The sequence below is a fragment of the Strix aluco genome, chromosome W (genome assembly GCF_031877795.1).
Source record: "Strix aluco isolate bStrAlu1 chromosome W, bStrAlu1.hap1, whole genome shotgun sequence".
Taxonomy (NCBI): domain Eukaryota; kingdom Metazoa; phylum Chordata; class Aves; order Strigiformes; family Strigidae; genus Strix; species Strix aluco.
Genome location: NC_133970.1, coordinates 28,050,752 through 28,077,914, shown reverse-complemented (window position 1 = coordinate 28,077,914; position 27,163 = coordinate 28,050,752). Strand labels below are relative to the sequence as shown.

General features: G+C 44.5%; 2 long non-coding RNA genes across 2 annotated transcripts in view; both read right to left on the bottom strand.

Moving 5' to 3' along the window:
* Positions 1 to 1,156: 1,156 nt before the first annotated feature.
* Positions 1,157 to 5,156, bottom strand: LOC141917762 (uncharacterized). Its single transcript, XR_012621442.1, has 2 exons — positions 5,075 to 5,156; positions 1,157 to 1,260 (listed from the first exon to the last, which is right to left on the bottom strand). It is a non-coding gene; the product is annotated as an uncharacterized LOC141917762 (long non-coding RNA).
* A 2,097-nt stretch (positions 5,157 to 7,253) lies between these two features.
* The window catches only part of LOC141917722 (uncharacterized), a 251,586-nt gene continuing 231,676 nt past the window's right edge, over positions 7,254 to 27,163 (bottom strand). The window contains exon 2 of the long non-coding RNA XR_012621417.1: positions 7,254 to 10,003. This is a non-coding gene — a long non-coding RNA (uncharacterized LOC141917722). The remainder of the gene's footprint in view (positions 10,004 to 27,163) is intronic.

The following is a 27,163-nucleotide window of genomic DNA, read 5'->3' as shown; positions in this document are numbered from 1 at the left end:
CGCGTCTGTTTTGCCTGTGACCATAATTGGTGAGTGACATCCCTGTCCTTATCTTGACCCACAAGTGTTTCATTGTATTTTCTCCCCCTGTCCTGCTGAGGAGGGGGAGTGATAGAGCGGCTTGGTGGGCACCTGACAGCTAGCCAAGGTCAACTTTTCACAGCCTGTTATATATAAACTGCTCCAGATACTTAATTTTGTTGAGTTTTGCTTAATATTGATTTGCGGAAAACAGACTCTACAACTCAGAGAGTTATAAAGCAGGTATGTTTACTCTGGCACCAGGGTGCAAGGGGATTTCTCCACAAAGCTTGCACACCCACCGCACATTTTACCAAAAACTTAGAGTGTGGATATACATACTCATTGGATTACATAACACAAATATCCATATGCATAAGTAAGGCTGGGTTAGTTCTAGAGGCTGGTGTCAGCAGTTTATGTTCTCTTTGCATCTGCGCATTGCCTCCTGGGGGGCGTCTTCGGGGGGCTTTGGGAGGAAGGCTCACAGTCCTCCTCACCTTGTACTTTTCCTCGGAGCATGCACAGATTCTCTTAGCCAATTTCTTGAACAACAAGAGTGGTTCCCGCTGGTTTACCACCTCTATCTTATCTAAAAGCACCAGTCTATTAATTTCTACCACCCATATATGGCTATCTATCCATAAACTTGCTAGAGCACATCTGCTTTCCAAGGACATGTCTCTTATTTTTGCCGAACATAGTAGTTCTTGGTAAGTTTCCACAGAAAACTGCTTTGTTTTCATGAACACAGTAGTCCTTGATAAGCTTCCACAAAACAGTCAGGGCAAGCAGGATTATTAAGCAATATTCAGAAATCATTATAAGTTGCTATAAGTAAATAAGTTGCAAAGTAGGTGATCATTTCCTTGTATCAATATGACACCTTTCCTGAATTAAATAGGTTTCAGTCGTAGGAAAGAAGGGCTTACTTTCTTTTTCCTCTTCAAGAGCACTCCCTTATTCCTCAAGTGATATTAACCTTTATTAGGTTGCCTTTTGCTGGTAGGTGCTTCATAGGGCTTTTAGTATCCCAAGTGCAGCAGCATTGTTCAAGTGCTTGAGAAATCCTGGTAACCCAAATTGCCACTCTTCTGCAATCCAAATTATGATAAAATTGTCATGATAGTTCATATTTCAGATTAGAACCAAGTTTATTATATATATACACCTTTGATTTATGAAGCTCAAGGACAGCAGGATGAGTAGTTCATTGCTTGTATGTCGTAAGCCTTTGTCCTGAAATGAAAAAATGTTGTTTCTTGAATGATGGTAAATCAATTAATTTCTTAATTTCCACTAAAATGTAGGATTACATGTTTAAGATGTGTTAACTGGATGTATTTTTAAAAAAGTTTTTCCCTTGGATAAAATATAACCAGTTTCAATCACTTGTTGCTCGCTCAGATAAAGTAGGTAGATTGTGCTAGCTGGACTGAAAAAACTACACCCTTTTGTCTTTCAACATAGACTCTAAGACTTCTAAACTTCTAAAACAGTCATAAGAAATTAATCACTAGCAATAAAGTATCATGCCATGATGCCAACTTCAACAGCATCATACTGACTTTAATTAAAGAAGTGCATTTAAATTTACCATGCTGTATTCTTAAACTGAGTTTCAAAAAACTTTACTGGTGAATGAAGACTGGAGTTTCCAAATCCAAGGAATATATTAGATTTGTTCATAAATACCATAGGTGAGCAAAACAAAAATCAACTTCCTACCATTAACTCATTTATATTTTTAAATTATTAATGTCTTCTCTATAATTTTAATCATTTGAATTAAGCATGCACTGTATAGTTAGAAGACTATTTGGAGAAAATAATTACAAAAAGAATGCTCTTGAATTTGAAAGCTAGAGCTACAGAGTGATTTAAGTAGCAGAACAAATTATCTAGGGAGACCTTGGTACCTAAGAATGGAAGCTACACTGATTGAGGAACCAGAGAACATAGTTTAGACTATTCCCTTTTTCAGAAGTAAGAGCCCTTACTTTGGATTGCAAGAACACCAAGCACTCTCCTGAAATGAACTGTGTCAGGGTCCTGAGTGCACTGATAGGTGTTAATTGACCTGACCGTTTTCACCTGGGGCCTCCACCCACACCCTCTTCCTAGAGGCCTCCGCTTAAGCTCTGGCCTGGGCACTTATTCCTATGGTATAACTCTGGTAGGACTTCCAACTCAGTTTTCACTGTTTCCTAGCACTTAGATAAAAGGTAATAATGACAAAATACAGACTGAAGGACACGTAGCTTTGGTTTTCTGCAGTTCCCTAGTGAGTGTGTTAGGCTGAAGAGGGTAAGACATTATGGGATGTGTGTAATTTAATCTTTCTACTTTGCACCGAATAATTAAATATCATCTAGGCCAGAGAGCTCATGAGCCTGACACTAGTGTAATGATTTGTGAAATTATATGTGAGAGGGAAGTTGTGTCTTCCAGTCTTTGAAGACTTCCCCATTAAGTATTTATCTAAAATGACAGGAACAAAGCCTCTCAATGGTAGCTCTATAGTTACAAGACTATACAGCATTGTCAGCTCCTGCTGAGCTAACTAGGTTCTTTATCAGGAATACTCTTACAACACAGTATGCAGAAAATGGTAAAACCTTGATTTAAATAAAGCTGTAGTATTGTGGTGGGTTGACTTTGGCTGGCTGCCAGGTGCCCACCCAGACACTCTCTCACTCCCCCTCCTCAACAGGACAGGGGAGAAAATAAGATTGAAAAGTTCAGGAGTCAAGATAAAGACAATAATTGGGAGAGGTAATGGGCAAAGCTCAGACTGGACATTGCCAGAGAGTGGAATAATTGTGGGGAAACTTTTATTGTTGCAATGTGGGGAGGGGACAAGGGGTGGAGTTTTACTGTGTGAGTGAATTGTCCACCTTTGTTGGTGTTGTGATGATGTTACTTTGATTTTGGTGTGGGGAAATTTTTTTTGTGAAGTGAAGCTTGTGATGAATGTATATTTTAATGATAGCTCTTAAACATGTGTTTCATGGAGACGAGGGGTGGAATGTATTGGGTTTACATGGCAAGGTTTTGGTAGCAGGGGGGGCTACAGGGGTGGCCTCTATAGGAAGAGACATGGGGCTGCCCCTGTGCCAGACAGAGCCACTTCCAGCTGACTCTTTAACAAACCCACTGCTGGCCAAAGCTGAGCTAGTCAGCAAAGCTGGTGGCACCTCTGTGGCGCCACTGGGTGAGCGTCTGGCAGCCAACCAAGGTTGACCCGCCACAAGTATGATCAATTATATTAGCATACTAAATTAAGGTGCCAGTTAATAACCTTTGGTATGTTACTGGTCTCTTGCAGTCATGATGCTGGGAAGGAATATGTGGATTAAGGCTAGCTCAGATCCATCACACCTCTCTGGGGCAACTTTTGATCTTTAAATAACCAAATGCTGGGCTGAGCCATGTGTTGCACCTCCTGGTTGGCCTGTTAATTAGCTAGGGGGTCACAGAGCTAGTACTTTTCCACTCACAAAAATGACTTTTTATGATAAAGCAGTTTGAAGGATGCCAACATCCACACATAATTATATTATGTGGTGGGGTGGGGGTTTCCAACTCTCTGGTGTTACAGGAATAAGCTAGTTTTGTGGCCTTGCACATACTGATTTTTTGGGAGAACAGCACAACTCCCTCCTTTGTGGGTGCTCAGTGTGAGAGGTCCTGACCCTTACAAGTCCATGGGAGTTGACAGGCTGCATCCAAGGGGGTTGGGAGAACTGTCTGATTTCCTTTCAGGGCCACTCCCTATTATCTTTGAAAGGTTGTGGACATGGGGGAGGTCCCCAACAACTGGAGACAAAGTAAGTGCAGCACCCATCTTCAGAAAAGGCCAACCTGGGGAAGCTACAGACTGGTCAGCCTCAATTTAGTTCCTGGGACAAAGAGAGAGCATGTGTCAGGGCTCTGAGTGCACCAACAGATTTTAATTGCCCTGACTAGCCTCACCTGGGACCTCCACTTACACCCTCTGCCCATTGGTTGAGGTGCTCTGTTTAAACTTAGGCTTGGTTTAGACTGTGTGGTATGTTGTATTTTGTTTGGTTCAGGTAGAGTAGCTTTTCTTTGTAGTAGTCTGTATAGTGCTGTGCTGATAACACATCAGTGTTTTGGGTATTGCTGAGTAGTGCTTACACAGTGTCAAGGCTTTATCTCTTTCCCTCCACCCCACCCCCTTCGTTCCCCCCGTCTGCCCTGGTTCCCTATCCAAGAGAGTAGTTTGGGAATAGGCAAGAATTGGGGAGGGGATGCAGCTGGGACAACTGACATGAATAGACTAAAGGGATGTTCTGCACCATATAATGTCATGATCGGCAATAAAACTGGGGGGGTAGAGGAAGAAGGGGGGGGTGTGTGTCTTCTAAGGTGGCCATTGCTTAGAGACTGACTGGGCATAGGACTGCTTGTGGGAAGTGGTGAGTAACTGCCTTTGCATCACTTGGTTGTTTGGGGTTTTTTTCCCCCCCTCTTTACTTACTAAGCTGTCTTTATCTTGATTTTATGGTGGCAAAAGTTTTGTCGCTTTTGCTCTTTCTATTCTTTCCTCCATGCTGGGGAGGGGGTGAGTGAGCAGCTGTGTGGGTGCTCAGCTGCTGGCTGGGGTCAATCTACCACATAGATATATACCTGTCTCTGGTTCTGACCTTGGCTAGACCTTGGACCTGTGTTGTAGGTAGCTTGTCTCTGGCCCCAGCTCCTGTTGCTCCTGGCTGGATTCCCTGGGATGGACCCTGGACCAGATTGGTTGCCTTGGCCCATTTGGGACCTGTTCTCAGCACCCCTGGTCTACCCACCCTGTTCAGGTCCTGTGGGACTGTACGCTGGTTAGTGGGGGGGACCCTTGGCTTCTGGCTTGTCCTTCCTCATGGAGCAGCCTGACTTTTGCTGCTCCCTGATGGCATGTTCTCTTGGAACATGTGTTCTGGGCATATGAAGAACAGTCAATGTGGATTTACCCTGGGTAAATCATGCCTTCTGTGATAATGACTGGATTTGTGGATGAGGGGAGAATGATTATGTCACTTACCTTGACTTTAGCAAGGCTTTTGACAGCCTCCCACAAAATTGTATCCAAGTGATGATGTTACAATCTGGATGAGTGGATAACTAGATGGGTAAAAAAAATAATGGTTGGCTGATTGGGCTCAGAGGGTAGTGGTTAATAGATCATATTCTACCTGGAAACCCGTGACAAGGTGTATTAGGTGTATGTGGCAAGGTTTTGGCAGCAGGGGGCCTCTTGTGAGAAGAGGACAGGGGCTTCCCTGTGCTGGAGACAGCCTGTTCCAGTCAGCTTAGTAATGGACCCACCGCAGGCCAAAGCTGAGCCAATTGGCAAAGTTGGTGGCACCTCTGCGAAAACATATTTAACAAAGGGCAAAAAGGCCAGACAGGCAGAGGAGTGAGGGGGGGGGGGGAGGGGGGAGAAAAGTGAGAAACAACAGTACGAACACCAAGGTCAGAGAAGAAGGAGAGGGAGGAGGTGCTCCGTGGCACCAGAGCAGATATTCCCCTGCAGCCCATGGAAGAGACCATGCTGGAGCAGATATTCCATTGCAGCCTGTGCTAGAGCTGTGGCATATTTCCCGAAGGAATTGCGGCCGTGGAGAACTTGCTCTGGGGCAGAATTTTCCTGGTAGGACTACAGCCTGTGGAAGAGCCCATGCTGGAGCAGGGGAGAAGTGTGAGGAGGAAGGAGCTATTGTGTACTGACAGTAATCCCCCATCCCCTCTGCGCTGCTGGTAGGGGGGCGATGGGTAGAAGAGTCGGGAGTGAAGGAGTGAAGTTGAGTCTGGGAAAAAGGGGTGGAGATAGAGAAAAGGTGTTGTTTTAATTTTGTCTTTGTTTCTCACTATCCAAATCCATTTTAATTGGCAATATATTAAATTATTTTCCCCAAGTTGAGTCTGTTTTGCCCATGACAGTAACTGGTAAGCAGTCTTGACCCATGAGCTTTTTTGTCTTATTTTCTCCCCCTTTCCTGTTGAGGAAGGGGAGTGAGTGAGTAGCTGGGAGGGTGTCTGGCAGCTGGTCAGCGTTATGCCACCACACAAGTGGAGTACCGCAGGGGTCTCTCCTGGAACTTTTCCTGTTAAACATCTTTATTAATGATCTGGTAGGAGGTGAAGGAGCATACTGTTGTCTTGTATTAGGCAACCTGGTCTGAATTCAGTACTGACCCTGTGCTGAGCAGGTGGTTGGAGTAGAGACCTCCTGACGTCCTCTCTGAACTGATTTTTTTGTGATTCTAAAAGGGAGTATCATTTTGTGGTCTTTTGTGGCCCAGCTTTCCATCAAGTCTAATCTGGGGGTGACCTCTGAAAACATCTACTGGACCAGGCTCTGTAGGGAATGTAGGTAGGTAGGTAATACTAGTCTGTTTTGTGCCTAGCTGCTCAGCACTAATGAAGCACTTAGGCTAAGTTGGATCTAGAGATGCTCAGAAACAGATGTTTAAACCCCTACAGAACAAGTACAATTCTAGTTTGACAGCACCTGTACATTGGTTCTGAGGATCTCCTCTTTGAATATGGGCACCTAGTAAAGCAATCAGGCAAGAGCCCTCTACTGGCTCTAACTCCAGTATGTTAAGTCAATTTATGTCGAAGTTGGTCCTAAATACATAACACACTAAAACATATTCTTTTTATTATATTTTTCCCCAAGACGACTTAATGACTTTTTCTGTGGTCATATAGACTAGGGTCACAGTTTTGGTTGCATGAAGCTCAGCACAGTGTAACTGTTTAAATGTTTACCCAGCTATTTGAAAGTGTTTTGCAGCCTATTCTGGGCTCTGCACTGCAATACCTGAACTGCTCCTGATATGTGAGCTAATTTAAAGCACATGTGCCCTATCTCTTGGCCCTCATATTAAAAAAAAAAAAAAAAAAAAAAAAAAAAAAAAAACCAAAAAAAACCCCCTGATCTGCACAGGCAAATTTATTATTGCATTTGTCATGTTCGACTGGATTTCTTTACCTACATCCATTTCTATCTCTTTGCTTACCCATTAGTCCATTCATACATATTAAAATTATTTTAATAAGTGGGCCTTCAATATTACTTTTAAAGGAGTGAAACAAGCTTTTAAATGTTCCATTAAAATGTATAACGAAATCCATCTAAAACCAGTAACTCTTTTCTGTTTGTCTGAATTTCCCTTTTAAAAAGACCCCGAAGTTTGGCAAATATGAAATAAATCTAAGCATTGGTGGCTTTTATTCTGAAACCGGAAAAATGAAGGAATTGCAGGAACAATGAAGGAATGGAGTTACTGCTTCTACCTAATCTGTCAAGAAACTTTTATGTATTACATATATTTTGTTTAGGAAATGCCTGGTTTGGTTCATTAAGCCTTCACTTGGCTCTATGGAAGTATGCGAGCCAAATAAACAGTTAGGACATGCACTTTGTGGCAAGAGCTATGGAACTTAGACCTCATTTATAAATAACTAAAAGACAGACTTGAGTTTCATACTTATAATTGTGGTATAGGTGGGTATCAGGGCTGTACCTGTGTGCACACTTAGTGTGCACAGTCATTAATTTTCACAATTAAGTATTTTTGACTAGTTGGTGCAGGAGCTCTTCAGGTGAAAATTTCAGACTGTCCTGAAGATGACCCCTGGCAGTGCCTGCTGTGTACAGGCCAATTTCTATGCTTAAATGTGTTCAATAACATCCTGGGTGGACAATCTGTCCCTTCCTTCCGGACTCCCCTAGGTAGTTCCTGCTTTTAAATAGTCAAAAGAAACTGTTCCTGCAGATACAGAAATGGTCACATGAGACAGTCTTTTGTACATACTTAAGATAGATGTTTTGTATGTAATTTAAGATAAACTATAGCGATGGATAATGCGTGTACCGGAGTAGCTGCATATAATCCATCATCTGGCCTGCGGGTCCTAAGAACTACGCAGAGAAATGGTTTGAGTCTCAACCTATCCAACTGAAGACGCCATTGCAAGGACTCGTGCAATGGAGGCTCCCGTTGCCATCTGAACAGTGACCAGCAGTTCTCTTTGAGAGATTTATAATCATAGAACAGTTGAGTTAGAAGGGACCTCTGGAGGTTTTTAGTCCACCCCCCTGCTCATAGCAAGTCTAATTAGTCAGGTTGCTCAGGGCCTTGTCTAGCTGAGTCTTGAACACCTCCAAGGATGGAGTTTCCACAGTCTCTCTGGGACCCTGTTGGTATTTGCACCACCCTCATGGTGTTTAAAAAGAGAAAAAGAAAGAAAAAAACCCTTTCCCTTATATGTAATTGGAGCTTCCCATGTTCCAATTCGTGTCTGCTGCCTCTTGTTCTGTTGTTTTGTACCTCTGAGAAGAGTCGGGCTCTATCTTCTCTCTATCCTATTGATACCAAAAACTTAAACAATTTAGTTAATATACCAATAACGGGCCCCTTTGTATAAGCTCCATACCAACAAGATAAGCAAGCCTACGTGCCAAAGAGCGACCCTTCCCCAATTCAGTATGCTTTGTACTGACAAGATAAGCAAGTCCGCATGCGTGGAGGCAGTCTCACAATGTATACATTAGGTTTCCTGGAAATAGGTGGGTATTTAACATATGCATTACATTTCCTCAAAATAAGCGGGTTCTTCTCGGGAGTTATATAAATATTCTTTTTTTTTTTTTTTTAATGTATATAACGAGTGTGCCTTTGTCTTTTGGTATGCACGTTAGGTGGAGTGGTCCCCCGTGCATCCAGCGCTGCAATAAAGAGAATGCCTGCTTCTTAATGCTACATTGGTGTTAAAAGGTTTTTAAGAGGTTAAGGGGATTCTGGTGACACTGTGGTCACAGTAGTTGCAGACAACAATAAAATCTCCCCTGGGCCTTCTCTTCTCCAAGCTGGAGAAAAAAACCAGTTTCTCAGCCCCTCCCTCCATATCATTTGTTCCAACCCCTTGACCAGCTAGGCATTCTGCTAGACTTGCTCCAGTATGTCAATGTCTGGTACTGGAGAGCCCAAAACTGGACACAGTATTCCGAATGTGGTCTCGCAAGTGCTGAATAGAGGGGAAGCATCACCTCCTTCAACCTGCTGGCTACACTTCTCCTGTTCCAAATAATAAGGTATTATTATTTTACTTTTTTTAAGGGTGTTGCATTTAAGGTAATGAATTGTTGCGGGAGGATATCAGACTTGCACAACTCTATGAGAGTTATATCAAGCAAAGGCGTCTATTTTTCCAATAGTACATACTTATGCTCTCGCCAAAGCTCTTACTTCATAATTAGCAAATCAGCAATTAGACAGTTATCAACCTTTTCTCCTATCAGCATAAGACCACTCTCACACGCACTGTGCAGACCAATCACCTTCTCGGTCACGCGCTGTTCACGCGGCGGTAACTTCTCACAGTTCAGTACTTTTCCACAGTTCAGTGTTGCAGCTGCCCGTTGTTTTCCGCTGCCACCTTGGCACAACTCAGCAGTTTCTTATCTTTCTCCCAAGGCCTGTTTCTCATCAAAGCCTAGCTGTTGATTCAGAGGCTGTGCAGGGCTGACAGGCTGATTTCTCCCACATCTCCCCCTTCTTTCTTTTACAGCTGCACCTGCAAGACTTGTTTCAGAGCTTTATCAATTAAGGTTTAGACAAACTTCAAAAAAACACAGTATACCTAAAACAATTCTACAAAAGGGTAAAAATAAAACAGCAGTTACAGTTACTAGTTGAAAAGAGTAGGACAGTCTTTTTCACCATCACATTTCCAGGACACTGGGATACACTGGGTTGACTGAGGACCACAGCTGATTTCATTTACCCGGCATGTTCTCATATGGCACAGTTCAGCACTCTCGTCAGAGCCATCCTCGCAGTCCGGATCCCCATCACACTGCCATCTGTTAGGCACACACTGACCACTGATGCACACAAAATCAGATTCAGCACACGTCTTCTTCACACAAGCACTCTCATCACTGCCATAAAGCATATGACTAAGTATTACAAAATAAGGAAGATACAGAATAGTACACTTAGTTAATGGGGTACTAACAGTCAGATCCACAATTGCTGGGGAACCCTGGATGCAGCGAGAATTTAGAGTGCCCTTCCTCGCAAACCGGAAATCCTACGCGATGCGTCCATCCGTAGGTGAGGCATCCAACATCGCTGCAAGCAGGTCCAGCCTCATATATCTAAATCAGCAGGCCAAAATAACTGGCAATTTTCTTTGAGCAGAAACATCTGATTTCATCCTCCTGTTGGGTTCCACCCAGAGCCTGGCCACCACTCAAGGGGGAAAACCAAGGGAGTTTCTAATAAGGTTAAACACTTGAGTTCTTAATTCTTAACATGGCTAAACAAAGAAAGTTGAATACACACATTCTTACAGCATTTCATCCCTATTAATAACTACATTTTGTCTAAGCTGCATCTTTCACTAGTGACTAGTAAGCCTATATATTTCATTAAGGAGTTGCAATTACTGTTAGCCTTTTCTCTTAAAAGAGTTGGCAACTGTAGTGTGATTAAGGACAGAGATAGTGTATTTTGTCCTATTGCAGTAGCAAGCATTACCCATACATTCTGCTTGAATGATCAGTCGAAGAGACCGCAAACTGTCGGCACAGGGGCACCCACAGCACCCACAGCCGGCTCCTGAGTGTCCACCAAAAGCTGCCTCTCACGCCTCAGGTATGGTCGCACACACCTTGCCAGTAACCACCGGGGACCGTGACCTGTGGAGACACAAGCATAACCTCTTCCCCCGGTTATTAAAGGATATGGTCCTTCCCAGTTACCACTCTCCAGGTTTTTTGCTAACACTTCAGCCTTGCCCTGGACTTCTTGTTGATCTGGTATCTGCGACGAGAAGTGACGCAATATTAGTGGCACCTGTGAGGCAGGGGAAATGTTTAAAAAGTTCATGACATATAATGCCTTATTTAGCCTTTCATGAGGTGTAGATAGATATCCTCCATCTCCCCCTTTTTGTTGTTGTAATAGACACTTTAGCGTGCCATGCGTACGCTCCACAACGGCCTGTCCGGTCGGTGAGTGGGGAATGCCGGTCAGATGCTTGACTCCCCACTGTATGGCAGGACGCAAACACTGCTCCAGAAAAGGTATCAACAGACACATGAACATATTTTAACGTTCCAAATGCAGCAAAGGGAGTGACGTCAGATTGCCATAATTCTGAGGAGGTGAGTCCCCGAGGGTTGACACCACTAGCTGTTGAAGAGAGGGAGTCCTCTGGTATTCAGGGCAAGTCGCAGTGATGTCTTTAGCCTGACGCCTTGATAAAGAAAACTGGTTTTATATTGCCCTGGCATTTTGGTGGAAAAAATGCATGTGAAAGCCGAGCTTGCTCGAAGACATTTGTATTAGCCACTGTAACATGTGCATAGTAACCGGAACAATGATACACACAGGTTCCTGACCAGCAAGGAATAGTAGGCGCTGCCTACCTTTCATGATCAGTTTGGCAAACATTTCTGGATGAGTAGTGACCATCTTGTGCATTTGGTGTGACAAAAATAAATCCATTCAAGAATAACAAGAGGGTCACTAAGTGTTTCATCCCATTGAAACAGCAGAGCATAGGGCTGCCCTGGAGGGTTAAATAATACCAGTTGATACGGATGGCCGGGCACACATCGCGATGCTTGTGTTTCTGAGATGGCGTTAGCCACACGGTGGAGATCTTGTTTCGCTTTCTCTGTAAGTACTCTGGGTGATGTCAGTGAAGGATCTCCTCACAAAATATCAATCAAGCTATGCAGATCATCATTAGTTAGGCCCAACAACAGCCTTATCCAATTTATGGCTCCCAACAGTTTCTGTAAATCATTTAAAGTCTTAACATCAGTTTTAAGTTTAACCTGTTGCGGGACAATGGTCTGTTCACAAATTCTCCACCCCAGGTACTGCCACGGTGATGATCTCTGTACCTTTTCAGGTGCTATTTGCAACCCCATTTGAGATACTGAGTCTTTGGTTAAAGCAAGAGCCTTTTCCATGATCTCCTGTGTTTCTGCTGCTATAAGGATGTCATCCATATAATGATATATAACAGCCTGGGGGACCTGCATTCTAACAGGGCTCAAAGCCTTTGCAACAAACCACTGACACATCGTGGGACTATTTTTCATGCCTTGTGGCAAAACAACCCAGTGGTACCGTCTTGCAGGTTCACTGACATTAATACTGGGAACAGAGACGGCAAATTTAGGTGCATCATCCAGATGCAAGGGAATGGAAAAAAACCAATCCTTTAGATCAATTATTACAAGATGCCAGTTTCGGGGAATCATTGTTGGGGAGGGCATTCCTGGCTGTAACGTACCCATATCCTCCATGGCATCATTAATGTGTCGGAGATCATGTAAAAGTCACCATTTACCACTTTTCTTTAAAATAACAAACACCAGGGAGTTCCAAGGACTGGTGGTAGGTACGAGATGTCCTGCACTTAATTGTTCCTGAACTAAATCATTAAGGTGGCACAACTGTTCCATTGGCAAGGGCCACTGACCCACCCACACAGGTGATTCTGTTTTCCAGGTTAGTTTCAGGGTGGGTTTAGGGGTGGGTTGTGCTGCAGTGGCCCTTAAGACAAATTTGATCCAATTTGAGTTCCCCATCGAGCCATATAGTCACGACCCCATGATGTAATAGGGGTTTCCAATATAAATGGATGAATATTTGCTACCCGGTTTTCTGGGCCCCTTACATGAATGAGACCTTTGCTTTGAAATGTTACAGCATGACCACCAAACCTGAAAAGCACTTGAGTTACCCGAGCTAACGGCCAATCTGCTCACAGATATTACGGTCACATCTGCACCAGTATCTAAAATGCCTGTCAGTTCAACAGATTCTTCTGCTTTAGTGAGGGCACATTTTACCAGAGGTCGACCTTGAGTCACTGTCTGAGCCCAAAATATTCGAGGAGTACCTGTTGATCCAAATCCTGAGTCACCCCGGCTTCTCGGCATACTATTAGGGGGAGCCGCAGTAAAATAAACAAGCTGAGCAATTTTTGACCCTTTTGTTACTGAACACGGGGGTCCAGGGGTCCAGGCCATAATTCTGATTTCCCCTTCATAATTGGCATCTATGACCCCTGGTAAAACGAACAACCCCTGTAAGGTTGTAGATGATCTTCCCAGTAATAATGCACTTCTTCCATTTCCCAACGGTCCATATACTCCTGTTGGTATCAAGGCTACCGTGGTATCTAATGATGTTACTGACTCGGAGGCTGCTAGGTCCACGCCTGCTCGGTATCGACTAAATTATTATAAACCACCACTGATTGCAATATGTTATTAGTGTCTTTTTGTTCACACTTGAGCCTGGAGGTCCCCCTGTCTTCTTCCAGCGTTTTAACATACAGCCTAGGGGACTCTTTTTGACTGTTCCCCCACTCTGGCCGCTTCCCATCTCGTCTACTTTACCTTAAAACGCTACCTGATTAAGCTGACAATATCCCCCTCAGGCAGATGGTACAAGGGTGCCCTCTCCCCACAGAGTATGCACCTAAATTCAAGACAACTAACACAGAATTACTGCCTCCCACTAGAGGAGATATCTCACCTGTGACACTTCAAACACTGAGCCCGAACAAACAGGCAGCACCGATGACCCAGCGGGCACTAGGGCGCTCTGTACTAAGGAATGTTCACTGGTCCTGCACTACCCCCCCACTGGTACAGAGTCTGCCCTGCGCTTCGTTCCTCTGCGGCTCTTCCCTCGCGGGATAACGGAACTGCGGGTCAGAGAACTCCGCACTCCGCAGCTGCAGCTGGGCTGCGCCTCACACCCGCAGAACAGTCACACACCCACACAAAGGGGCCCTTACACTTATTACTCACACAACATCAAATGACAAATACTACAAACATCAAACCACCATTAAGAATATATAAAGCCATTGCCAGTTGATTATGTGGTGCATCCAGAGAATTCCCCCTTCTTTGTTTTAAAATCAAGGCTTTTGGTGTACTGACCATCAGAAAGATTTAAAGTTGGTCCTTTCAGAATGGACAAGGGACGCCGCATCACAGTGTCAGCACCTTCTGTAAAAACTGCCGCTTTTGGTGTTCAGGGGAGGCGGGACGGACGCACGCCGGGGGCACGGTGCCAGACTCGGCTGCAGGCGGTCGCTCCACGGCGGGGGGGGACTCAGGGAGGCCCAGGGCCACCGCTGCCAACTCCGCGCTTGCAGGTGGGGGGGGTGCGAATGCTGAGTACAGCTGTGAGCAATTGCCTCTAGTATACCTGTTGTAAATGAGTTTTTAAGTCCGTTCTCATTAATGCTTTTCTGTAGTTCTTTAATAACAGAAAAATGCAGTCCTTCCCAACGTGACTGACGTCCCAGTAATTGGTCACCTATTTCAGCCCATTTTGCTGGTTCAAAGGCTGTGAGGGTATCAGCAGGATAGCCGTGGTTTCTGCACCATTTAAGTAACCTTCGCACAGAAGTTTCGTTATAAGTTATCCCTCTCTTAGAGAGTATATGCTGCAGGAGTCTGACAGTGGCCGTCTCCTCTGCGGACATGTTCTGCCCCATGCTGCCCCCGATTGATCACCTCTCCCGGGTGAGTTTCCGTCGATCGACTGTTTTCCATCCTCCCTGTCACACCCCGCTGCAGACAGTACCTCCAATCGGGGATCCTCCCGTGGCGTCTTCTGCGCTCCGTCCTGGGACATCGGGGTCACCATTTGTTGCGGGAGGATATCGGACCTGCACAACTCTATGAGAGTTATCAAGCAAAGGCATCTATTTTTCCAATAGTACATACTTATGCTCTTGCCAAAGCTCTTACTTCATAATTAGCAAATCAGCAATTAGACAGCTATCAACCTTTTCTCCTATCAGCATAAGACCACTCTAACACGCGCTGTGCAGACCAATCACCCTCTCGTTCACGCGCTGTTCACGCAGCAGTAACTTCTCACAGTTCAGTACTTTTCCACAGTTCAGTGTTGCAGCTGCCCATTGTTTTCCTCTGTCACCTTGGCACAACTCAGCAGTTTCTTATCTTTCTCCCAAGGCCTGTTTCTCATCAAAGCCTTGCTGCTTCTCAGGGGCTGCGCAGAGCTGACAGGCCAATGTCTCCCACAATGAATTATTTTGGTAAGAGATGAATCCCCTTGCGTTCTAGCAGGTCCTCAGAGATCAGAGGGGCTAGGGGCAGCTGCACTTATCTCTTAATAGCTATGCCAATTATGGCCGTAACTATAGGCCTGACACCAGATGCACGAACAGCCCACATGCTGTAGGTCCAGTTGCATTCAAGAGAAGCCGTCAGGTTCACAAATAGTACGGTTTATTCTGATGCAACATCTACAGATTCTTTGAGATTGCCTACGATAGATGCACAAACTGCAGGTTGGCTATATAGCACTGCACACAAAAAACGATTGCAATCACACACACTTAATTCCCGGGTAATCACTCGGCGTAGCTGAGGGCCCAAATCTTACCAAAAGGTGTTTCTCCTCGGGGGAGGGGGGGAAGTGTGTGTGTGTGAGGAGCACAAACCCATCGATCTGTCCCTCCGATTTGGTATCGGATTATCATCCCTCCAAGTTAGATACAAACTCAGGGTAGTATTTATCTAAGTGTGTATGTGTGAGTGGGTGGGACTGTGGTCAAGCCATTGTTTCTTGAGTAACGACACAGCACATTCCTCGGTGCAAGGTGTGCGCTGGTTTTGTGGGAAAAAAGGAAGAATGAGAGATAAGGTCTGCAGAGTACTGCAAAACAGTCCTTGAGAGAAGGGGAAGAGCAGGAGATCAATTTGTATAGTCGTGTCAAATGTTCCTTGAGAAAAGTAGAACAGTACCGCATGGCCTCCACCTCACTTCGCATTCCTCCTTGGTGCCATGGCAACACAAATCACTGGATCTCCATCCCGTCCTGTGTTTGTTCTGGGCACCATGTGTTAAGGAAATGTGTGTTTTGCAGTTTTTTCGCTGTTTTGCTTTTCCCACACTTCCAACAAAGGGTGTGTCTGTGGAACAGTTCTACAGCTGACAGGAAAAAGCAATTTACTCAGTCAGGTAGAAAAATGTGGGCATGTTGTAACGATCCTGACCAGAACACCAATGTACGTCGAGGAGTTAGCGATCCACATAACAGTTAACCTGAGTAGGCCCAGGCCTGCGTTGTGATGCACAAATCCCTTGGCCGCGGGGTAAACCCGGACAGCTCATTGTAATAGAGGAGCCTCCGACAGCTCCCAATCGGTACCAGTGATTACACCACCTGTGTGGCCTTGCCTTCATCTAAACAGTGCAGCAAGAAATTCTCATGAGAACATAGTTTCTGTTTTGACAGTAGAAATGATGAATAGAGTTGTTTTCTTGCAAGAAAATCCTATAATAGCGTGAATGACTGAAGGGGTCTGCATGGTGTGCTGTGCGTGGATTGGAGGTCTGTTCAGTGCTACACAGCTCAGGGTTCCCAGCATCTACAGGGACGTAAGGTCTATACTAGGTCTGTACTATTATATCTACTATCTATACTATTGTCTCTTTCTTTATAGTGTTAGCTCTAATAAATCGCATTCTAAAATGATACCTTACAGAGTCTGAGTGCCTTTCTTACCGGGATCATAACGGACCAGCACCTCCAGGTGCAAAACATTTGGCATAGTCAGCAGGTCCCAGTGAGAAATGCCTTTCTGGAGAAAGAACATTGAAGAAGAGAGAAATTGGGTGCCTGGCTGTCTCCAAATGCAGCCGTAGTGGTGATGAATGATGGAAGGAGGACTGTGAAAGAATGCAAGGAACCGATAAGGAACTGGTAAAACCTAACACAGTGACCCTGAAGAGTCAACATTGTAAAACCTAGATAAGGGAAACATCTGCTAACTCACCAGTTGCTGAATCAAACTGCCTGAAAGTAGCCTATCCTCATTTTAATACAATTGTAATGTTAAAAAAAACCCACCCCTAGGAAACAGTAGCCTAAGTTTAACTGCCTGCCCCCCCCGCCCCCCCCCCCCCCCCCCCCCCCCCGTTAGCAAGCATGCGTAGATAAATAAAAAGGTAATACAACTTTAAGATGAGTATGTAACACAATGAACTAATCAGAATATAATGTATAGCATTTCCCTATTTTGTAAAAGTATATAAACGTAACTTTGCAAGAAGGAGGGCTAGATTTGTGGAGTTACCACTGTAAGCCAAAATGTCTTGCTAACTTTTTTTTTTTACTGAGAATAGAGTAGGTCAATGTAACTTTTGGAATGTGCAGACACAGCTGAAGGTTGGTGCTTTCGTAAAGAAGAAAGGGGTTTGAAGATAAGACAGTCGGGGCCTATTCTTAAAGATAACGGGAACAAGGTCAGGACAAACTAAAACAAACCAGCTCACGACACAACACAGCTGCACAACACCTCCTAAACAGACCTTTGTGAGCATGCGTGAGCACTGAGGTCAACCAGCAGACACGGTGAGGAAGACTACCAACGACCCCCAGGGACCCCACGAGACCACCACCCAGCAAGAAAGCGCATGTGTAATTAGGATGCAGATATCGTAATTAGTTCCAGGAAATCTAATGCATATGTAACTCATTTCTCAGAAAAGTTATGAATATGCATAATCTCACTGTATATTAGCTGCCACTTATAGATCTGGGGCACGCTCACCTTTGCGAAGCCATTCGCGTGTGTGCCCAGCGCTGCAATAAAGAATGCCTGCTTGCTAACACTCCAGAACGAGTCTTAGAGAGTTCCTCTGCTGGCTTTTACAGTAACATTTTGGCACCTGAACAGGGACACTCTGCTGTGTTTCCCACGGATCCGGGGAGTCTCTGGGACCTTCACGCTGGCGTCGGGAACTTTTCCTGAGAAGGAACCACAGATCCCCGGACTGACTCGGGACACTGGTAACACCCCTGATTTTTTTTTTTCTCTCTCTCTTTTGAAAAGCATTCTTTAATCTTGTTTGCCCATCCACATTAGTCACAGGAGACGTCCTGTGCAGTGGATAGAGGTTTGTTTGTCTGGACATTGTATTTGAACGGAGGTCAGGATCATGGGTACCACTGCCTCCAAAGGGGGGATCTTGAAAAAGTCCCCATTGGGTTGCATTTTGCCACATTGGAAACAAATCGGTGGACCCCCGGGTGGCTCGCTTACTTGGGAGACTTTGATAAAATATTGTAATCAGTGGTGGCCGTTGTATAACCTGGAATCTGGGGAGAAGTGGCCGCTGAATGGTACATTGAATTATAACACCTTGCTACAGCTAATGTTATTTTTAAGACGGGAAGGAAAATGGGATGAAGTAGCTTATGCACATATGTTCTTCACTTTAAGGAAACATCCTGAGTGGCAAAAAGATTGTGGGTTTAACATCTAGCTGCAGGATCTGCTTGTGTTATCTTTAGAGAAAGATCTTAAGAAGCCACTCAAGCGCTGTTGTTCTCTGTGTAGTATAGGACAACTATGTGCTAGGCATTTGGAAAGTCCGGAGGAGGACTTGGATTTAATGATAGCCCCCAGAAGGGGGTAGAGTTGTGAATGGAGTTGTGGATGGTGCGGCGGGAGCCGCGGGTGGTGTTGAGAATCAAGATTTGGAGCAAATAATGAAAGAGGAAGCTGCGTCCGGGGAAGCAGACGGGTTTAGTCCGGTGGCTGGACGAACGAGGAGGAGGCTGGAAAAAATGATAATTGTGCCCCTCAGACAGGCTGTGGGAAATGCTGGTCCAGTAACGATAAAAGTCCCTTTTACTATCAATGATTTGAATATTTGGAGGCATACTGCAGGAAATTACAGGGAAAATCCTGACCGGGTCGCGAGTGCATTCGAAACTCTGATTTGCACTCAGGATCCTGACTGGCAAGATATACAAGCCATGATGTACCACATCTTTGAATGTGTCGACAGGGAAATGATTATTCGCACTGCTAGGAGTGTGGTGGAACAACATATAACAGCAGGAAGCCTACAAGGAAATGTAGACTTACATGTGCCTGTGGCTGATCCTGACTGGGATCCTAACAAAGACGAGGATCGACAGGCTTTAGGACAATACCAAAAGTGGATTTTGTTTGGCATTAAAAAATGCGGTTCCTAAAGCAGTGAATTGGTCTAAGCTTTATGAAATTAAACAAGATGTTAATGAGTCACTATCTAGTTTTGTTGAAAGATTAAAGGAGGCGATGCGTAAATTCACTACTCTTGACCCAGATTCAGAGGAAGGGAAGAGAGAATTAGGGCACCTGATAAAAGGGCAATCATCGGAAGATATAAGGAGGAAGGTGCAAAAGCTGAAAGGGAGCGATCAATATGATTTAGGTAAAATATTGGATGTGGCTTGGGAGGCTTATCGTAATCGGACCACCATTGCTTTAGTTCAAACTCCCCAGAGGGGGTTGCACGGAGGTAACAAGGGCAGAGGACATGCCATGGGAGGAAATAAGAGGATGGGGCTGAGTGTAGAGCAATGTGCATATTGTAAGCAGATGGGACACTGGAAAAAGAATTGCCCTCAGTTGAGAGCGAAAAACTCTTCTCAAACTCCTCTAATGAATATAGAAACAGCATGAAGGGGACCGGAGACCTCTACCCCAGCAGAGCCTCTGGTTACAGCCCAGCTGGCAAAAAAGGAGGTGGAATTTTTAGTTGATACTGGGGCATCCTATTCTGTGTTAAACACTTCAGAAGGACCACTTAGTCAAGAAACATTAACAGTTATTGGTGCCACAGGGGCTGGGGAAAACTGTCCATTCTTCAAACCAATTAAGTTTAAATTTGGAAAACATTGGGTAACACACCAATGTCTGTATCTGCCAAATTCACCTAGGGCATTGCTAGGAAGGGATTTATTGGAAAAGTTAGAAGCAGAAACCAAGTTGGAAAAAGGGAAAATGTCCATTATTGTAACCCCATCAAAACTAGAGGAAGCCACAATTTACTTTATTGATAATATAGTATCTAGTATTCAGGGTGAAGTAGAGGACGCTGTGATTCCTATCATGTGGGTGAGCGGAATACCTGGATGGTCAAAGGCAGCAGAACCGGTAAAGATTCAACTGAAACAGGGAGCCAGGCCGGTAAGATTGAAACAATATCCAATGAAAATAGAAGCGAAAAGAGGGCTTGAACCTCTAGTAAATCAATTTCACACGTTTGGATTACTAACAGAATGCGAATCAAAATATAACACTCTGATATTGTCTGTAAAGAAAGCTAATGGGAAAGATTACCGGTTGGTACAGGATTTAAGAGCAATTAATAAAATAGTAGAAGATATACACCCTGTAATAGCAAACCCATGAAAAATTGAGATGGCTTACAGTGATTGATTTAAAAGACGCTTTCTTTTGTATTCTCTTGAGTCAGGAGAGCCAGGAACTGTTTGCCTTTGAATGGGAAAGCCCTGAGACCGGCTGCAAAACACAACTGACATGGACAGTGCTCCCACAGGGTTTTAAGAACAGCCCTACCATTTTTGGAAATCAATTAGCAAAAGAATTGGCACAGTGGAAAAAGACTAATTCGAAAGGGACGTTGTTGCAGCATGTTGACGATATATTAAAAGCAACAGAAACTCGAGAAGAATGTGTCCAGATGACGATTGACCTGCTGAATTTTCTTGGACTGAGCGGCTATCGAGTCTCAAAGGAAAAGGCACAGATAGCTAAAGAGACTGTTTTATACCTGGGATTTGAAATTGACCAAGGACACCGAAGGTTGAGCCAGGAAAGAAAGGAGGCTATCTGTAAGCTCCCTGAACCTGGAACTCCACACGAGCTGCGTGCCTTTCTGGGAATGGTCGGATGGTGCCGCCTTTGGATTACTAATTATGGACTATTAGTAAAACCGCTGTCTCAACCGCTGAAAACTGCAGAGTGTTCTACAATGGGATGATGCGTGTAAGGCCGCATTCAAGAGACTCAAGGCATCTTTAATGAGAGCTCCAGCTTTGGGTTTACCTGACCCAACTAAGGCTTTCGAACTGTTCACACACGAGAGGCAAGGAGTAGCCCTTGGAGTTCTGACCCAATTTTTAGGGCCTGAACAGAGAGCTGTTGCTTATTTTTCCAAACAACTAGACGCTGCTAACCAAGGATGGCCGGAGTGTCTGAGAGCAGTAGCTGCAACTGTGATATTGATTACCGAGGCCTGGAAATTGACTTTGGGTCAGAAGATGACTGTATATGCCCCCCATTCGGTACTGGCAGTACTGGAACAAAAGGGGGGACATTGGCTATCTCCAAGCCGAATGCTGAAGTATCAGGTTGCCTTATTAGAACAGGATGATGTGAACTTGAAAACAACTGCCATCGTTAACCCAGCTATATTTTTATCCTCTTCAACTCCAGAAGGCATTCCTGAGCATGATTGTCTGCAAACCATCGATGAAGTCTATTCCAGCAGGAAAGATTTAAAAGAACAACCACTTTTGGATGCAGACTGGGACTTACGGGATGGAAGCAGTTTCGTACAGAACGGAATAAGGAAAACAGGATACGCCGTGGTTGCAACAGACGCCATTATAGAGGCACAGGCTCTATAATGTCTCTGCACAGAAGGCTGAGCTTATAGCCTTGACCAGAGCATTGGAATTAAGTCAAGGAAAGAAAGTAAATGTGTGGACAGACTCAAAGTATGCTTTTAGCGTGATACATGCTCATGGGGCTATTTGGAGAGAAAGAGGACTTTTGACCTCCCAAGGAAGCGAAATAAAACATGCAAGCCAAATTCTGAAACTATTGGAAGCCATCCAGCTACACGCGCAAGTGGCAGTTATGCACTGTAAAGCTCATCAGAAAGGAGATAACGATGCTGCCATGCGAGGAAATCAATTGGCTGACAAAGCAGCAAAAGAAGCGGCCAAAGCAAAAATTCTAGCCTTGATTCCTGAAAAAGTACCAAGGATATTGGACCAAACCCTGCATTGTGAAGAACACGATAGAAAATTTATTTGTGATTTGGGGGCAAAGGAACAGAAAGATGGCTGGGCAATAACCCCTCAAAGGCAAATAATACTCACCCCTAGTCTAATGAGAGAGGTGGCTTGAAAAGAGCACGAAGCCACTCATTGGGGAACAGAAAGTCTGATTAAACATTTAAGAAAGACCTTACTTAGCAGATATATGGCAGAGACTGTAAAATCGGTAGTTGAAAAATGTGAGATCTGTAAAGCAAATAATCCTAACACAGGTAAGAGAGTAATTTTAGGGATAACAAAACCAGGAATAACCCCAGGGGAATATTGGCAAATAGACTTTACTGAACTACCAAGGACAGGAGGTTATAAATACCTCCTAGTCTTGGTGGACATGTTTAGCAGATGGCCAGAGGCCTACCCCTGTCGCACCAATATGGCACGTGAAGTAGGGAAACAAATGCTAAATCAAATATTACCCTGGTTTGGTGTACCGGCAGATATGTCTTCAGATAGGGGTCCCCATTTGTCACGACCTGGACTGGAAGCCCAGAGAGTCGCAACGGTTCTGTGATCCCCTCGGGTTAAATTAAGGTGAAACGACACCAAACGACCGGTTAAAATGTTCTACTTGCGGTAGAGAACAATTTAAACTTGGAAAAGGATAATAAGCAATGTGGTCTCTTATAAATCTATAAGAAAGGAAAGGGGACAAGGGGACAAGGGGACAAGGGGACAAGGGGACAAGGGGACAGGGGAAAGAGGAAAGGAAAGGAAAGGAAAGGAAAGGAAAGGAAAGGAAAGGAAAGGAAAGGAAAGGAAAGGAAAGGAAAGGAAAGGAAAGGAAAGGAAAGGAAAGGAAAGGAAAGGAAAGGAAAGGAAAGGAAAGGAAAGGAAAGGAAAGGAAAGGAAAGGAAAGGAAAGGAAAGGAAAGGGAGTCAAGGAAATCCGAATCACCACCCCTGGATCCAGCGTTGTCTCAGGTCCGCTAATCTCGGGTGGTGGGTGCACACGGATCTAGCTTCGATGGTGGGTGCATACACGGCAAAGTTTTCTGTTGCCTTTTAAGTTCATCGTATCAGCTGATTAGCATATCTGCCCACTTTTAGTGTTGCCTCTGGTCCCACAGGTTTTTTCTGACTTCATGCTTCTTGAGCAGTCATCCGGCTCCTCTTATCGGTTCGTTAGCAATGCACGCATGGTGTCTGGCGTACACAGTAGAGTCACAAATGGCTACACGATGGAGCCAGTGATAAACATTTGGTTTTGCTCAGTCCATGTCTCCCCCTTTGAGGCTTATCTAAGGAGTTTGACAATGCAACTGCAAGGGAGTGGGGGGTGCATCCTTTGATACACTCCTGCTTCCTTGGGTGACATTCCTTAGACTAATCCAAAGGCCACAGCTTGTCCTTGAGGTTTTCTGTGTCGATGAATGTTTGAGGCATTACTTCTTTCAGTTCCTTACAAAATTTTGTTGCAGAAGTTGTTAAAAAGGTAGGAGAATATCTGGGAGTTAAGTGAGATTTGCATACCCCTTACAGACCTCAAGCTAGTGGAAAGGTAAAACGCATGAATCAAATTGCAATTGAGTAAGATATGTCAAGAAACTTCTTTAACTTGGTTACAAGCTTTACCAGTAGCTTTGTTAAGAATACGAATACAACCAGGAGGAAACTGTGTGAGTCCATGTGACCTAATGTATGGGCGACCTTACCAATTGCCTTTTGTTCCTGGAGATTTATTTTTACAGGGAAGGCAGGATCTCAGACAACACCTGCTGGCTTTGGGCAAGACTCTCCAGAAGCTCCATAACCAAGTGGTCCTACATCGACCAAGTGGACTAGACGTTCCAGCGCATCCATTTCAGCCAGGAGACTGGGTTTATGTCAAGACAAACCACTAAGAACTAAGAAGGACAAACCACTAAGAACTAAGTAGCAAGGACCCTTCCAGGTCTTGTTGATTACCTACACTGCCCTGAAGGTGGCTGAAAAAGGACCTTGGGTACACTATTCTAGAGTTAAGAGAGCTACAGCCCCATGGACAGTAGAACAGAAGTCACTCCTTACTCTGAAATTTACTAGACATTCCTGAGTGGAAAAACATATTTAAGTTTTGTGTCCTAACCATAATCCTATGGTGTGTCATCCCAACTATTTCTTGGGAAAACAATTTACATGTACAATTGATGGCAGATCTGGCAAATATTACTAACCAAAGTTCTTGTTAGATATGTACTGAGATGCCCTGGAGCACCAACTCATACAGTTTGTTGGGAGTGATTTTAAATGAAACCCAAGAGAATAGCACACAAGCTCTGTGGGGAAACGAGAGCCGGTGAACCTTTCAAAACAATACTGACAATCCTTTCCCAATTTTTGATCTGATCACAATTTACAGTGAAGAAAATCAAGCAGTTTGCATAGCTGTTACTGTAGAGGATGACACTGAGACAATTTTGGAACCTTTTTATTGTAATTATAGCATTCCTTTGAACACGTCAGTAATAGCCAACCTTACTTTATTAAACTATACTGGAATACTTCCTCCCCAAGGATTAGGCTGGGTTTGGTTATGTGATGATATGTGGGGTACAAAAGCTTTGCCTTTTGGTAAAGGAAAAGTGGTTTGTGAATTAGGACAAATTTTACCTCATTCTCTTCCTCACCATACGTTGCAAGGATTGGCACGAATGAGAAGCTTAATTCGAGGAAAGAGAACCCCAAATGCTATAGCAAACGGCCCACCACGTTTCATTCTTTTGTTCGGTGGTTCCTACCTTGGTTGGGAGTGAGTTAAAAAAGACAATAGTGAATATGTCAGCAACGCTAGAAATTATTACAAACGAAACCTCAGATGCAATACAAGCTTTGCAAACAGAAGTCTCTAGTCTGTCACAAATAGTCTTGCAAAAGAGAATAGCTTTAGATATGCTATTAGCCTCCCAAGGTGGAGTGTGCACCGTTGTAAATACTAGCTGTTGCATGTACGTTGACCAATCAGGTAGAATAAAGACTGATTTGACCAAAATTTGGCAACAAACAAAAATCCTGCATCAGATTACCAGCGATGACACATCATGGGGTTCTGAGGAATTATTGCATAAGCTCACCTCTTAGTTACCAGATTGGACATGGTTGAAAAGCTTGTTTGTGATGATCATAATGATAATTTGTGTCTGTGTTCTAGCACGTATCATGACTCAATGTTGTAGCTGTTGTTCACAAATATGTTTTAGGGCCAGATATGGGAAATTGATATAAGACTCTGAGTTCCTCTGCCAGCTTTTACGGTAACAGTGTCTTCAGGGTTAGGGGTACCTCCCCCACTGTCGGAAGGTCCACTAAAACTGGCTGTCCCCGATAATGTAACAGGTTTGACGAGCCTTTCTGGTCCTTTTCTCCAGGAAGTAGAGAGGGAGGCCTGGGGTAAAATGAGGTGAGTCTGGGGCACCCATTTGTTCCCCAGCGACTATTTATTTTGGGAACTGCATCAGGGAGCCAGGTAGGCCATCCTGCATCATGAGGTTTAAGAGCTCGTTTCAGTAGCCCGTTTGTCCTCTCTACTATTCCATTAGCTTGTGGGTAGTAGGGAGAAGAAACACCCATTGTATTCCTTCTCCTTTTGCCCATTCCTGCACCACCCCGGCAGTAAAGTGGCTGCCGTTGTCTGATTGAATTGATTGAGGTTTTGGTAAGTGACTAAACCATAGTTTCAACCCTTTTACTGTATTTTCTCCAGTTGCCCGTGCAACAGCCTCAGCCTGGGTGAGCCCCGATACTACTTCCACCCCTACGAAAACGTAAGGAGGAAGTGCAGGCGCTTGCTGTAAAAGTCTAACAGAGGCAGTTGGGAACACAAATTTTCACTCCTTTCCTTTTGAATGCACCCATGCTTGTCCCTTTAATAGGTGAAGTCCCAGGATATTTGTGGGAAAATTTCCCAAGATCATAATAGCCTCTGTTGCAGCTTCATTCCCAGGTAACCAGCATTTCACCCAAGTGGTCAGTTGTGGCTTAGAGCATCCAAAAACATCTGTAACCCAGATCTGTTTTTTGTCAGGGAGAATGCCATTGCAATTCGCCATATCAGCTCGGAGCGCTGAGATCGGACCACCCGTGTCTACTAGAAATGTAACTGCAGTTTTAAGGGGGCCAAGGGGAAAGGTACTCAACAAGTTTCCTTTATTATTTTCTGTGAGCCTCCTTAAATGGATTGTAGGAGTCTAGGCCGCGCTGGAGGGAAGTTAGTGCAGGCAGAAGAATGCAAGGATGAAGACAAGGCCAGCAAAATAAGGCTGGCAAAAACACACAAGATAGCAGATAAGTGAGAAACACCTGTGGTCAGCAAAAGCACACAAGTCTGAGCAAAACAGGGTATGAGATAAGGGAGTTTTTGGCAAGTTTTGGGCTTTACGTGCTAATTGCAATTAACCAATGCAAATGCTTGTAGAGGCGCATGAACAGCACGTGCAGATAACCTGTAGCCTATTAGAAGATAGATGAGCGCGTGTACGGAACTTAGTAGGATATAAATGTAACCAGGATTGGGAAATAAAGGTGGACGACCTGATCATCATATTGGTGTTGTGTCATTCCTGTCCCCGCACGGAGAAATAAGGACCCCGGCTAATGGTGACCCCGACAAATGGTGACCCCGACGTGCCAACGTGCCGACGTGCCGACGTGACCTGCTATCAACGTGAGTGATTTACTATCGACGTGATTTACGACGTGATAGAATCGTCGCTGATTCTGATAGAATCGCCTGAACAGAAGCCGGAGGAAGGCGGGGGCTGTCGGCCGGCGTTATCGGAGGTAAGCCGGGCTGCCCGAGAGAGGCAGGAGCGGATCCGCGCTAAGCCGGGAAAGTAGGGGCTTAGATACCGACAGCATGGGGCTCGCTGCATCAGCGACAGAAAAGGCTGCAGTTCGAAGTTTGATGCAGCTCGCAGAGGAGACAGAGGTGGATCTCAAGGAAGGGGATTTAGCCACGCTGCTTCTCTGGTGTAGACGTAGGATATTAATCACTAATACTGATCAGTTGTATGATGAAGAAGTTTGGAAATCTATTGGGACTGATTTGTGGGAATCGATTCAAGCAGGGAAAAAGGAAGCGAGAAAATTAGCACCTACTTATCGAAGTGTGCGAGTGATATTGGAAGCAATGAAAGGTCGGGCTTGTGTTGCTGCTGCCGCTGCTCGTGCGATTGCTGCCGCTGAGGGGAAGGAGAGTG